Source organism: Cydia pomonella, chromosome 13 (genome assembly GCF_033807575.1).
Source record: "Cydia pomonella isolate Wapato2018A chromosome 13, ilCydPomo1, whole genome shotgun sequence".
Classification (NCBI taxonomy): Eukaryota; Metazoa; Arthropoda; class Insecta; order Lepidoptera; family Tortricidae; genus Cydia; species Cydia pomonella.
The window spans coordinates 6,452,147-6,466,424 of NC_084715.1; the positions used below are offsets into that span (position 1 = coordinate 6,452,147).

General features: G+C 35.4%; 1 protein-coding gene across 5 annotated transcripts in view; it reads left to right on the forward strand.

Annotated features, from left to right (window-relative positions):
* The window catches only part of LOC133524045 (protein yippee-like), a 192,092-nt gene that overhangs the window by 109,507 nt on the left and 68,307 nt on the right, over positions 1–14,278 (forward strand). For 4 of the 5 annotated variants that reach the window (XM_061859825.1, XM_061859826.1, XM_061859824.1 and 1 more), the window contains exon 1: positions 1,402–1,574. The exons of the other annotated variant lie outside the window; for it this stretch is intronic. The gene's annotated coding sequence lies outside the window, so the exon portion shown is untranslated. Of the gene's footprint in view, positions 1–1,401; positions 1,575–14,278 lie in introns of those variants that run through there. 5 annotated transcript variants of the gene reach the window in all.

The following is a 14,278-nucleotide window of genomic DNA, read 5'->3' on the forward strand; positions in this document are numbered from 1 at the left end:
GTATATCGGTGTAGATAATCTATCGAGGTGAAAATAGTGAAAATAAGATTGTATATCTTTAAGCTCTACTTTTTTTACACACGGAGTGTTTTATTCACTCCAAACCATGATATAGCTAGGGGCACGGCACATTTTAATTAAAAATTAGGTCTAAAACAAGTATAAAAAGGTAAATAAACAAGGCGCATATGCTTCGGTGGCTCGGCCATTTAGTGTGAATGGGAGGCGATCGGGCTGTGAAAAGAGTGTTTGAGGGAAAACCGACAGCACTAGGTATCGATGGGCGGATGTGGTGGATGCGAATCTGCACGAGCTCCAGATTGAAGACTGGCGAGAAACTGCACAGGACCGGGATCAGTGGCGAGCAGAGGAGTAAAACAGGTATAAAAGAAACAAAGAAAGTATGGAAGAAGAAGGATGAAGTATAGAAACTTATCCCGTTAACGGCAAGTATATGTAGTATTCATCTAATTTCTATTGGTATCAAAAATTGTAAAAATACGATGATAGTCGTTGCATTACATTTGAGTCTAGTAAAGTTATCGTTGCAGTTTTCGATCGATCGAATTCGTTGCTCCTACTTAACCAGCAAGTATCTAGAGATTAGTGGCAAGGTCTGTAGAAGCCTTTATAGATAGATCCGAGATTTTCCACTCGTGAATTTCTTTTCATGTGCCTAATCTTAAAAATGAGATTTGCCGTACGTTTCGACATTAATGAAAAAAAATTAAATTATTCCGGTCCGGAATTGCCAGTGGTCCCAAATATGCTGAACCACCACCACTTTCTGCCTTACTGTATTCTATCTCAAACTATTTAATATTATTAGTCCAGAAACTGTCAAATCGAATGGGTTTCCATGACAACACACTAATAGTATTAGCGTAAGATGGTTCGAGAAATGGGCCCCTGTTGTTAGTAATCAATTATTAATTATGGTTTTATAAAGATCAGTTATACATGCTCTTCCCCCAATGTTCGGCCAACCCATACCTAGTTAATTTCGACAGATCTTCAGTACATACCCGATCTCCAATCAAATTTAATCTCCGGTAAAATACCTCACACCGTCCATCGGATAGATAGGTATCGATTAAGTAAATATATATGTATCATGCGATGTGCCAAATATGTACTTTGTTGAAATAGGTACAAGATCTAACCTTTTGGTTGAACGCATCTTTAGGTATATTACCGAACGCGACTCTACCAATCCGGTCATAAAGCAGGTATAACGTTATACGTAGTAACCACAGGCTTAATTGAAACGCAAGAAAAACTCACGACACCTTCGGATTTTCACTTCATTTGTTCGCGTGTTCATTCACCGCACACCGCACGCGCATGTGTGCGTGAACTGCGCATGTGCGGCTGCGTCTGCGCCTTTGTTTGTTGACAAGCCACTCCGCTGCCTCAGTTCAGTTCTGACCGTGTAACGAGGTGGACGTGTAGCACGCCGGCGCTCCTTCTAAATATAGTGCTGGTTAATTTTAAGTTTTCCTCTTCTGCGTAATATTGTGGTGTGTTTGTGGCCAGTGTTTTGCGAATTCGGATTCACTTATTGAATTTAAAAGGTTAGTGTTGTTGTTGTTACTACTGAACTAAATATCGATATAATGTACTTATCTGTGTCTATAACTATATTATGCAACTGCAATCGACGTAAACATATAAAGTTGTTATGGTGTGACGTTAGTAAATCAATAAATGGCGATAATAAACAGATGTTGATGGATGCATAAATATCCGGTCGAAGGGCCATCTCGATGTTTCAATACATTATGATGTTTATTTATTACTTTAGCGTGTTTTTTGATGTGAGATTTATAAAAAATACCTTTGTTATGCTCTAGCACGTGCTACTTTTCATACAAAGGATTATTAAAAGCGTAATGTGAAAAAAAAACATTGACAAAGCTTTAAGCAACTAGTTGTAGAAAATATTAAAGCACATTGGGCATTAAAACACTGATTATGGAAATGTCGAGTCTCTGTTCTTACTTCTACTCAAAATCCAACGTGGACAACGACGGTGGATTTAGAGTAGCAGTGTTTCGAAATAACAAATCTATTTTATAGTTAAATTTTATTGCAAAAACACAAAGATGTATACGTACTTTAGACAGGTTTTATTCTTAATGAACCACAATTAGATTAACACAAATTGAAAAATATAATAATTAATCATTAAAACAATACGCGTCAACAAAACGTCATCATAGGTATCGTATGCTTAGTTATTCTTTAATTAACCATAACTTAATTCATTTTGATTTCACTGGGCATAAGTCAAATCAAAAGGGTATATCAATTATAATACAATTATGTGATACAGACGAATGACTTCTGCACTAATGTTATTACTTATTATATTCTTTATTTTGTTAATCAACAGGCTAATAAATTGAATAAAGTTAAATAAATATAACAAATAATATAGTTAGCAACCCCGTGATGACTTGATCAGCTGACCACGATTTCAAAGTCGACTCTACAATTCCCCACGTGGAAAAGCAAACCAACTGCAACTTACTTTGTTCTAACATTGAAATTTAAATAAAAGAATATAAAATAAGAAGTTAAATAAATAAGTGATCAACTACTCGCGATTTTTTCTATTGATTCTACAATCCCCAAAATCCCGACGTGAAAATGGAAACACAAAAATATAGTTTACATAGGTATTAAACAAAGAAGCAAATTAATAAACACAACTGTGATCTAACTGTCAAGATGATTAGCAAACTCATGATCGACTCTACCATGGCTATTCAGAAAAAAAAATATTTTGTACCTCAACCACGTTTTTACCACATTTCTTTATAAAACAACTATACAACACATACTAGAGTCAGACCAAGGTAAGTTGGCAGCGATTCGTATAGTATCGTGAGAGAAAATACTATCCAAAATCATAAAATTCCGACGCTTATGATAGATGTTCCTCAAGTCGAGTATTTTTCAACTCCTTCGCTTCTCTCGGTCGATTATTTCACGTACAGTCTATCGCAAAATAGGAAAAAAACGTTTAAAATAATTTATTCAGAAGTTTGACTTCTCAGTTAGATATGAATTTAAGAACATCTACAAAAACGAAAGTCAGAAACAAGTTTGCAACATCCTCTAGAACACATAAAATATGTGTCTATGACAGTGGTATATGCCTAGCGAAAAGAAAAACAGACAAAATTAAACCTTATATCGTTGACATAAGGCTGACATGTGAAAGTTTTGTTGTAAGAAGTTATGACTCTTTGCCTTAGAAAGCGGGAACAGTTACATTTGGCCGTAGCGGGACCGTATAACGGGACACATGCATTCGTCACCTGATTCGTTTGAGCTTTACTTTACCTTCATTTTAAATGGCCGTGTGTACGACACCGGCGCCACCCTGGCGGCTATGGGACACCTTCGCCTAAAGCTATGCCATACAATCCCACTTGAATACCTGAAGAGTACCTGGGGCCCATTTCTCGAACGGTATTAGTCTAATATTATTAATATGTTGCCATAGTAACCCATACGACTTGACAGGTCGTGGACTAATAATATTAGTCTAACACCGTTCGAGAAATAGGCCCCTGGAAGCTGGGACTGGGGCTCATTTCTCGAACGGTATTAGTCTAATATTATTAGTGTGTTGCCATGGTAACCCATTCAATATGAGAGTTCGTGGACTAATAATATTAATATATTACCGTTCGAGAAATGGGCCCCAAACCGCGTTTTCTGTTGTCTATAGTTGTTTCATTTTTATATAGAAAAGAAAAGAAGACTTCTTTAAAAAAAACTTGTATTTTATTGAAAAAATAAATCACGGAGAAACGAAGTGCAGGCCTGGCGGGCTAGAGACTCGTTGATGTCTTTTGTTCTATATGATCGTGTCACTCACGACGACGTGTGCCTTAACTCGTATTGTCATATTATTAAAGCTTAGATTTAACTAATCTGCGCGTCATCGTGGATGATACGAACTAGGTATACATTGAATAATTATAACGTAATGAATATTATAGTTGTCTTGCAGGTTTTTCCCTCATTAAATAGTCAGTCATTATTTATTTTATCACTGCTTAATCTATTAAACCACTATTGTATCGTCTTGTACTATAAATCCCACCAATATTTAGTTTATTGGAATATTTATTCGAATATATAAAAGCTAACCTCGAATACTTAGTTCGCCATTGTCCATAAGACGAACTTTTCGTTGCAGAACTAATAAAAATTCATATCACCATGAGGTTAATTTTTCTAAATTATTCCGCTTTCGAAATTATCCCAATATACCTTATTTCCTAAATATTCAAGTTATTTCTCTTTTCTTACCGTAAAGTAATACGGCAAAGTGAATCGTCAGTAAAAGTGTAGCGTAGATAAATCTCCTCTATCCTCTTCTTGTGTAAACCTACATACCCAGTTAGAGAAGGACGGATGTTAACCCCGCGATTAAATTAGCATTCTAGCGCCTCCGATTTGTTTATTTACATCGCTACCGACTTTACTTTCACACGCTCGTATCTTCTTATATAGCTTCATCGGAAAAATAACTCTATGTATTTATAATAAGCTTCAAACTTCATTGGAGCTGCAATAAATATGAGAGGTTAAGAAAATGCTGCATCCGTGATTGTAGTTATTTTGGTTTCAGGGCAAACTAGAGACATTTGCCGTTCAAGTGTCATAAAATGTACATTTATTTAAAAGTTCCAGCAAAATGAAAGATCGTACATCACGAACAGGACTAAAGGCGTTATTGACTATTATAATAACGTTTATTATAGCTTGACTAAGCACCTTGTTGCGGGGTTCCATAATAAGTTATTATTAATAACGTATTACTGTTTAATTTTAAAACCAATGTATAGGCTAATTCGAGTTTTAGATATTCGATCTGTTTTCGATATGAAATTGATGTCACTGTCAAAAGTGACGTTTTTCGTTGAAGAAAAATGTTTTGACCTGACAGATCTGTATTATATTGGAAACAGATAGAATAACTAAAACTCGAATTGGCCTGGTAGCTGTAGGAGGGTCAATTCAGGTCAAACGCCCGTTATAGGTCCTGATTGATTTTCTCAACGACAATTTCTGACTTAAAATGTTACTAATTTAATGGATTATTAAATTTATTTCCATGTATAGGCCGATTTTAATTTTTGTCGTTTTTTTAGTAACATTTGAATAAAATTTGACTAGGTTGAAGAGCTCCTTATTCTGGATGGATAAACATGAAATCCCAATCTCGGTCAAAAATAATACGAAATTTCCCGTTGAGTTGCGAAAATACCATACGTAAAATTGTGCTTATTATATACAGTAACGGACTTTGTTGTAGGGCTCAAGATAATTTGGTTGTCAATACTAACGGTTTGTCCAACTAACTAACTATTGTGGCGCAGTGATCCAAAGAGGGTCTTGGCCTCCAAAACGAGAGAACGCCACCTGTCCCGGTCCTGTGCCACTTCCTGCCAGTTATCGGCTTTGTCCAAACGGTTTCTCCAACATAAACCCTAAATGGCTCAACAATTAAAGTCCACGACTGTACAGAATATAGAACTCTATCTATCCACCAAATTTTATCGAAATTTGACGAAAAATAATCGAGAACAATAAAAATCGGCCCGTATAGGATCATCACTCAGGATAAGTAATATTTATACAGTTTAAGAAGGTTTGATACCCTCAAAAGAAGGAAAGACCTCAGGGGCCTCCACCAACTAGATGATCTGACCAAGTAAAAAAATCCACCTCAGACAAACTTCATCAAGCGGTGAGGGCCACGGAAGATCAAGACCGATGGTGACAAATCACAGGAGCTGGTCTCGATCCTCAGTGATAAGCGACCGACAAAGAAGAGAGAGATACCTTCTTCTTCAACCTAGCGTTTTCCCGGCCTAGCGACAGGGTCCGCTTTCCTACTCAATCTTCTCCACTTTTCCCGGTCTTCGGCATCCGCAGGTGTGAGATTGTTCTCTTCCATGTGAAGAAGAGAGAGATACCCTCGAACAATAATTGGGGTATTATTGTGATTTCGTAACAAATGCCGGGAATCTCAAAGCGTTTAATACCAAATCCGCCTTTCGCAGACATATTGATTATTAGTATTGAAACATTTCGGTCATATTACTCGTAACATCACGTAAGGTCGCCAACGAAGGACGAAAACTTGAAACGCATTAGTCAACAGCTGTTTAAATCAGCGCATTATATCGTGTCATTCACAAGGACGCGTGGGTTGACTTTTATTGTCATGTTATTAAAGGTTAGATTTGACAAATCTGCGCGTCATCGTGGATGGCACAAACTGCACACTATTTCAGTAGGTATGAACTACCCATTTTCACTGCCATAAATTTGACGGATGTTTTTAACAACGCTAATTGATAACACGAACTCGTTTCGTCAATTCTTTACCATCCGCTCTCAAAGCGTTTTGTCCATCGGCACCATCATAAAACGTGAAATAAACATACGGTCAGAGTGACTCCCACTCGAAAACATGTACGTTATTGTATATTCGTATCGCATATTGACCTCCTTTGCGGTCAGCTCTCCGTTTATAAATAAATAAACGAAAGTTAACCAACCTCTAAATTGATACAACGACTTTTGAAGGATGCAAATTGCTTCCTAAATTATTAAATTGTGACGGAGTCGAACACGTTCCGGTGAGTTTTATCACACTTTTGGAACATTGATAGTTGTTTTGAATGTTTACGGTAAATGGAACGAATTATGGTTTTTTTAATGGATTTCATTCCTTATTGACTACAGCAATGTCAAATATATTGGAGCGAAGTTCCTTATCGGACGGTTGGCGAATAAAAGTGTAAGATTTTTCCGTCACGATAACCCGTCACGACCCTTCATTATTTAAATCCTTTGTCGAGAATAAGTAGCTTAATTTCACTTACTTATATCCTATATTGGCGCAGTTGGCAAACAGCCGCCTTGTTACAGCGACGATCCGGGTTCGAACCCTGGACGTGTATACATTTGTATTTTTTAAAAACTTGAATTTTATATTTTTGATTGACTAAGTTTCAACTTTTACAAAAATGTATTCCTAAATATGTTTGGTTGTTCTCCCTGCCTGTAAGTCGCATTTCTGAACAGATTTGTAAAATTTTGTGAGCAGATTCGACAATTATTATTGTGTCGATTAGGGTTTTTTTTTGTATTTGTTAATCAATAATATAATACGTTTTCCGAAATCGAGTCTTCCACGACACTGACGCATTTTCCTGCTAATGTCAATGTGGACTATGTCGTAAAGACCACACGTGAAAGTATGTTAATTTTTATATTTCTGTGTTGGAAACTTGGTTGTAACGAGTTTTTACATATCGTGTTTTGCGGTTAACCATTTGGCATCGTTTTCTTTATGACATACTTATTTCAAAAGTCGTAAACATTGTCTAAGATTCAGAGAATTACAACTAGAATCAGAGCGGGTTTTGTAACCATGTGCAATTATTCATGTTTATTACTAGCCCCGATGCATATGATGCGTCTAGTCAGAGAATTTTCTGAGGTTCCCATTTCTACAAAAATAATAATTTTGATAAAAAAATCAATAATGTTTAAAGCCTATTACTTATGTAGTTTAATTTTTCTATGGAAATATTATATAATAAAAAAATTTAAATGCAAGAAATACCGATGGTATTGAGTAAAATAATCGTTTTTTTTTTTATTATTTCGGGTAAGAATATAACAGATGTAAAAAGGGCTATTACTAAGGAAAGCAACGCGACTCTGCCAATTCACACAGTATTTTTTTTTTTGAGTCTGTAACATGCAGAAGTGCCGTGGGATTGGGACACTATGATTTGGACAACGTTTTTTAAACATCCAATTTTCAACAATATAAGTTTTATGTGAAAGTTTATTTTACGATCAACATAAAGTAGAAAAAAAAATATTGAAATAAATAAAATATTTGTTTTTCGTTAGACAAACTCAACTGCATCGGAGCGCAAGTATTGTCATAGAGAAATATAAAAGAAAGAGTGGTAACTCCATACATCAGTTTTCTTACCAAAACGCGAGTTATTTCGTAGTCGATATCTTACGTTAAGTAGTGGGTTTATCAGTACCGCTACTTGACACCAGGGGCCCTATCGCGAAAACCGAAATATGCAAATTGCGGGGATCTTTATCTTTTACTTAAACGTCATTAGATTGATAGAGAAAAATGTCCCGCAATTGACGAACTTCGATTTTCGCGGTTATAGCCCAGATGTTAAAAATGTTAAAAATGTATTTCCAAAACAATTTACAATTACTATATCTTACAAGCAGAAAGAGTTGAATATAGAGTTCCGGTTAATCTGGTTATAATATTAGCTGAACATTGTTGAGCATTAGAGTTTTCGTTCGTCGCGACATCTATTGTCAACTAGCAGTACTGATACATTTCGCTACTTGACGCTAGATGTCGACTACGAAATAACTCGCGTTTTGATAAGAAAACTGATGTATGGCGTTACCACTCTTTCTTTACTTATATTTCTCTATGGTACTGTGTAGCAGTGGTACAACGCAATCTTCACTACACTGTGACCCGTATTGTCCACTAACATCGCAATCTTACGTGTCACTTAAATCTGTACCTGTTCAGATGAAACCAGTTGGACCAGTCACATATCTAGATCGATCCAGCGTTCAGGTCTTTGTCCGCGGACAAAAACCCGTGCAGCGGAAATGCCGGATTGGCTGATTTCACTCTGAATCCACGGCGCGAAGAATTCGATGAGTATTTTTCTTTGTTCTAAATTTGAAAATTAAAAACAACAACTTAATGTTTTTACTTTTCTACGGATTACAATAATACATTAAAAATGTCTGTGGCTGATTTCACTAAACATCCGATACGTAAATAATTCGATGAGTAATTTTCTTCGTATACGTTTAAACTAAAATAACAAAAACAATTGACTGACTTTTGACAACCTTAAAAGTTCTCCTCGTGCATCCATAATTTGTTTAAACTATTGGTTTTGTATTAAATTCTAACATTATAATTACAACTAAATGCAACACCGAGCCGCCTTTAAAGTTTGAAAGTACTTACTAAAGAAGTTTAAAACAAATTGTAATAAATCTTATTGTCATAGTATAAGGTTCCTTTTTGCTGAGTATTGACGAATTTTCTATGCATATAAAACAGTCTAAAACACTTCATTAGAATACTTTCCCTGTTATCTTTATGCTAGCTAACATGACTCATACAAGCAAAGCAACCCGCTGTAATTCTATTTTGAACCGTATTATTCGGCAAAAGAGTTCAAACTGGAACCGAGATTGACTTTAATTTTTATCGCACGAATGTCTATAACTGCGCCATAAACAACTCATAACAACAACATTGTCCTCTATTCTAGGAAATTCGTCTTCTTTTGTGTTCTGCCGCCTCTGCTGTTATTTTTTTTTTTTTTTTTTTTTTTTTTTTTTTTTTTTTTTTTTTTTTTTTTTTTTTTTTTTTATTATCACAAATAGTATGGTACATTTATAATGTCTTACGTTTAAGAAAAAACGGACAAGTGCGAGTCGGACTCGCCCACCGAGGATTCCGTTGTTATTAGTATTTGTTGTTATAGCGGCAACAGATATACATCATCTGTGAAAATTCCAACTGTCACGCTGACAGACGGTCTTTAGTAATAGGGTCCCGTTTTAGCCTTTGGGTACGAAACCATAAAAATGTTAGATATTACCCCCATGGCTGTCTTCTGCCACCGCTAAGGCGTTTGTTATACTTTGTAGACGTAACATAACAGAGATATAATAGACGCTGTTATCCACAAGATAGAGTAAGACATCACTTTTTAACACTGCGCCCTTAAAATAAATCATTATCTAGCTTTCATGTCGATAACCGCGACCAACTTATACGTGCTGGGTACCAGTACAGCCAGCAAAATTTTATTGTCAGGGATGCTAATAACCCTGAAAATAATAATAATAGTTTTGCTGATTGTACGTATATGCTCGCCATTTACTTATATGTATATATTATTACTTTTTTAAGTCAAGATATATGGATCTGTGGGGCAACAGTACCACCACCACCACCAGTACATGCGCATGTTTGTCATGCAAAAAAAATGTATTCGTGTGTTAGTCGGAATCCAAAATCGAGATACCTGCAAACCCCATTTTATTAAACACGGCATACTAACTCTACCAAGTCTTTACATTTAAAATTAGAGAGATTAGAGAGATTTAATTCAGAGAGCTGCCAAATAAAAGACAAAAATACAAACTTGAAATACCCGCGCCAAAATTAGAAATATACCGTAAAAGCCCTCATTATGCAGCCGTAAAATTTTATAATCATATTCCGAATTATATAAAAGCAGAGGAAAGGGACACAACATACGCTAATAAGTTGAAATCGTTCCTTGCAGAAAAAGCTTATTATTTAGTTACAGATTTTCTCAATGATAAATTTGTTAAATAACTTATTATTGATCAGATAGAATTATAGTTAATAAGTATATTCCATACAAAGTTATTTTAATAATACTTAGTTTAAGAAAATATTTGCTATGCCCTTCTGGGGTCCATGAGAGACTGAATTATTTTGTAACAACGTTTGTATTTTTACCATGGTGCAATAAACGATGATTGATTGATTGATCTGCTAGTACTCGTACTATATCTGTTGCAAATAATGATTTACTTCGTACTATATCTGTTGCAAATAATGATTTACTTCGTAAAGACGGGCCTTATAGGCAATCTGGAGCGGGTCAGTTCGTTGGTGCAAATGTTCACTCGGAATTATATTTATGAACGAGCCTATCGACCAAATTCAAACAATGTTTATAATATAAGATGTCGCAGCGAAACGATACCAATCTGTCAGTGTCAAAAGTGACATTTCGTCAACACGTAACTTTTGATTTACAGATCGGTATCATATCGCTGTGACATCTTATAAGTATTGTTCGAATTGGATCGTATATTTACTTTTGAAATCTTTGATGCAACTTTCTCAAGAAATATCTCTTCATCATTTAGGATTCCTAGACTAAAGTCACTAAAGTCTGGATTTCTTTAAAAATGGAAGTTGCAGTTCAGTTGAGCCTGGGGTGACCAAATGTCCCGTATCTTACGGGTTGTCCCGTATTTCAGGCACGACATTATCTAACAACAGTACAATGCCCCGTAACTTTTGATTCGATGGCATTTAATGATAAAACAAAGCTATTTTGATTATTTCACATTTTCCTTTCTAGATAATATAAAAATTGTTGTTTTTTTTTATTAAGAAATTTAGCAATTGTATAGTTTATTTAATTTTTATGCCAATTTTATGTAACAAAATAATAATAATAATAACTTTTAATTAAAAACGGTAGTCCTGTATTTTAACGTCAAATCCCGTATTGTCACTGCAGTTCTTCAAAACCGGAAATCAGATCTGGTCACACAAGTTGATCTGTGTTCTTGGTTGCAACGTGGTACGAAAAATTGGTAGGTTACCTAACAATAGCGAGAGCTGTCATATTATCAGTTTCCCGTCCGCGACCTTGTATGACACTCGTGCGACGTAACGTCACGAAGACGATCAATCCGTTGCATTACCTAACTACTTGTACAGGCCAATTCGAGTTTTAGTTATTAGATCTGCTTCCGATATGTATCTGTCAGTGCCAAAAGTGACATTTCTTCAAACAAAAACATCACTTTTGACACTGAAGGGTCGGCAACGCGCATGTTACATTTCTGGAGTGGCAGGCGTTTATAGGCTACGATGACTGGTTACCATCAGGCGAGCCGTATGCTTGTTTGCCACCGACGTGATAAAACAAAAGTATATCGGAAAAAGATCGAATAACTAAAACTCGAATTGGCCTGTTAATATACGAAGGTATACCAACATTTGCAAAGACTATAATTATCTTCTGTCTTGTCTGTTATGTTCTATTAATATTAATTGAAGTATATACGTGCTAGAAAATCATATTATAATTATATCTACATGTTGCTACACTCATCAATTTACCAACTTTAATTTAATTATTTACTATTAATAACATTACTGGTAGGCAAATATTTAAGTCGTTAAGTTAGGTACGACGGGACGAGGCAAAGGCATAAAGATCAGAACAGAGTATGTGTCTTAACATTGCAATTTTAGGGACATTTTATATTAAAAATGAGATAGATTTCATAGTGGCGGGAGCCGGATTCGAACTCTTCTTCAGCTTATGCAGCTAAGTCCTGGGGACCTACCGCGAACATAGAAGTTTTCAAATTGCAGACATCTTTCGGTTTTACTCCCATTCAGATGCTAATTAGAGTGACAGAGAAAGGTGCCCGCAATTTGCGAACTTCGTGTTTCGTGGTAATAGCCATGACCTCTATCGCTATCCCGTCACGGCAGTACCCGACGTCTCAATTTCTCGAGTGTATGCAACCTAAGCCTTCTTTTACTAATTATTAAGAGCGAGCAGTATATGCTTGCTCCTCTTAGACGAATCCCTTACAGGACTACGATACCGCGTAGCGTTACGTTTTCTTATTTTTAATACTTGTACTTAATAAAAACAGTATCAGGTACCCTTTGAGAGACATTACAGTAAAAAATAATTTTGAGAACTTCGAAGTCTGTAAATAGAGATGGTTTAAATTGACAGCTGGCGTACATACACTTGAATGCGTCATAACTTCTTGAGCATATGAGTGGGTTTACGGAAAATGCTTATCTAACAAGTATTTATTTATAAGTGGTTTACATCTTATATAATCTTGAGCATGTCTGTCGGTGTCATTCGCATCGTTCAGTCATGAATGCAATGTGTATGCTTTTCAAAATTGCTTCAATCCACTACTTGGTTTACCCATCAAAATTATTGAAGGACCGGCCTTACTGCATGCAGTTTACTGTACTGTACAGTCACGTCTGAAAATATTGATACGAAAAAGTGCCAAAAATATGTATACACTACCTTAATATATGGGCAATAAAGTCGTGTATACATATTTTTGGCACTTTTTTCATATCGATTTTTCAGACGTGACCGTACATACTTGTGATTTCGCCATATATGCGGTGTGGTCTTTAAATACGATTTTGAGTGAATATCCACTTTTTTTTTTAATGTACCTTCTTTTTTATCAGTAAAAGCAAAGAGAATTTGAAATAGAGGTCTATTGTCAAAGAAAACTTTGTAGCTACAGTAAATTTACTGCCATCTTATGATTAAACATTGTAGAACGCGATTTGACTTTGATTCTTATCTAGCTTATGGTTTAGTTTAGGTATTGATGTAAAATATGTAACGGCTAGTTACAATTGTTAGTCGGTTACCATTTAAAAAAATAATTAGCATACGTTTTAAATGAATAAATATTATCTTATCTTATCTTATTATTTTACTGATATGTGTTAAATTTGTTAAATATCAAAAAGTGGCGCCATCTAATAAATCAACGGCCAGAGGTATGGCAGCATCGTTTCGAGACATGGCGCCATAACCATAGTTCAGGTTGTGCCCGGTAAGATGGCGGCATCGTCTCTGTATTCAACTAAAAACGAATATAATAGCTGCATTTTATAACTTAATACAAGGTGCCCGTGAGCATTGCGAGAGATTTTAGCGGTGCATTCCTGATGCCAACAGAAGCAATTTAAAAAAATGTTATATGACTTTTTGTGAAACTCGACAAAAAAAAAATGTTTTTTTTTCGCTTTTATTGAACACTCCTGTACATAAAACGTAATTCTTATTGATAAACACATAACCTAAAATTAACTAAAAAGTTTTTATTTTTATTTAAGGTTAGCCTCACGAATACATTTTTTTAATTTTTCGATGTCTATCAATAGGTATGTCCAGACTAAACCTCAAAGTGGCAATACCGTAGTTAAAAATGTGTTTTGTACCGACTTATGGCGAAAGAATGATTTCGAAAAACCTTTAATTATCTCTGAAACTACAATCCAGAAAATTTTATATGACATTTTAGTTTCTAAATATTACCAGGAATGCTTAGTTAAAATCTCTCGCAAAGCTCACGGGCACCTTGTATAAAAATGTCTGGCCGTATGCCACTGACTGTTAACATTATAATGCAATAGGCAATAACGGTTAGGTTTATTATGTTGGTATGGGCAATTAGAAACATATTAGCTAACGACACAAGGTAGTGTCGGACCGCGTAATGTTGGCTGAACGACGAATAAATAAATCGTTAAAACTGCATTAAACGACGACTGCTGACCACAGATTAAATAATCATCGCAAACGACTTCTGGAAT